Source organism: Equus quagga, chromosome 5, assembly GCF_021613505.1.
Source record: "Equus quagga isolate Etosha38 chromosome 5, UCLA_HA_Equagga_1.0, whole genome shotgun sequence".
NCBI lineage: Eukaryota > Metazoa > Chordata > Mammalia > Perissodactyla > Equidae > Equus > Equus quagga.
Window position 1 is genome coordinate 24,944,940 of NC_060271.1, and position 1,572 is coordinate 24,946,511.

Here is a 1,572-nt window from a genome sequence, read left to right on the forward strand (position 1 = left end):
GAGTGTGTTTGAGGGTGCCCAGCAAGAACCCAGGAGCCCTGCCTGCCTGTGCTAGGCCCAAGGCACAGGCCTCCTTGGGCTCCTGCTGGGAAAGGAAAGGTGCCAGCCCTCCTCCCTGCTCATATAGCCTCATAAATTCCCTTAAGGTGACAGGTGAGAATCCTTCATCGCCCCTTATTACCTCCTTCCATTAAAGTCGATAATCTCTCACAATCACTCACAGCAAATGTCACAGCGACTGCTGGAGTGGGGAGGGTCGGGGGAGGGAGCAGGGGCTCTTCTCTCTTCCTTTTCCTGGTATCGCTCCTCCGGAGAGGTGAAGTCTCCCCATCCTGCCCTGGTCTCCGGGGTGACACAACTCAAGGTGCTTTCATGGAGAGGTGGGGTTGGGAATGCTGGACTGGGGACTTCCTTGCCCCCAGGTTCGGCCCCCTCCTGGCCAGAGAACCTTCAAAAAGTAGGGCTCCTGAAACCATCCCACCCTCACTCAAAGCTGCCACCTGCTGGCTCCTCCTGTGACCACAGCCATCTGATTAACCTACTTGTCTTTGGCCGAAGTGGTGTGTCCCTGGTCTGCCCACCTTCCTGGTGGCAACATGCCCAGGCCACAAAACCGGACCAGGGCCCGGAGCCATGGCATCTCCCTGGGTACTGCTTGAACCATGTGGGCTCTGGCCCCACCCCACTGTCCCTGGGCACAGTGCCAGGATGGGGAGGGGGCGGGTCTGTACATTTCTGCTGCTTCTACTCAAAGCAGATGCAACATGGGGGCGCCCCTGGCACAGGGAGAGGCACTTGTGGGAATAGACAGGCACTCAGGAAAACATGTAATACATTGCACACGTGTAGCATCCCCGTGCCTAGAGACATGCAACATTGCAGAGTTTACACCAGAATATGCACCAAACATACCACACTGCAGTGCACGGATGTGGCTCCTACGTACAAGTGACCCACAGCGCTGAGCACATATGTGGCATTTGCAAACATATAGCATTCCTATCCACAGGAACAAGCAACATGTATTCAGGACCTGAGCACATGTTAACACACCATGCATGTGGGTAGCAGTTGCATGCACAGAGCCAGGCAACATTGCAGCGCACACACAGGGCACCTGTATGCGTAAGCACATGCAAAGTTCGGCGCACCTCAGTGGCACCTGCATGCACAGGGATATACAATTTGCAATGCACAGCGGGGAGGGGGAGCAAATGCTTCAGCCCCCAGGGCTGGGGAGACCCTGGCTGTGCAAGATGCTTCCGGCCTCGGGTATCGCTGGAGGGGCATCGCGGATCGCCTCATCCTGCGGTCCAGGAGGCCGCGGGCAGGGCGGGGGCTTACCCGGGGCTTCTCCCGCGCCGGCGCCTGGGGCTCAGGGCGGGGAGGGGGAGGGCGCGCTTGGCTCGGCTGGCGCTGCTCCCCCTTTAACAGGAGGCGGCGCGCGTCGCCCCCGCCCCCCGCCCCTTCTCCCGCGGCTCCTCGCGCCCGGCCCGGCGCGCGCCCCCTCCCGGGCCCGGCCCGCGCAGGCGCCGCGTCCCGCCTCGGCCGTCACTTGGCCCGGCGCGCGCT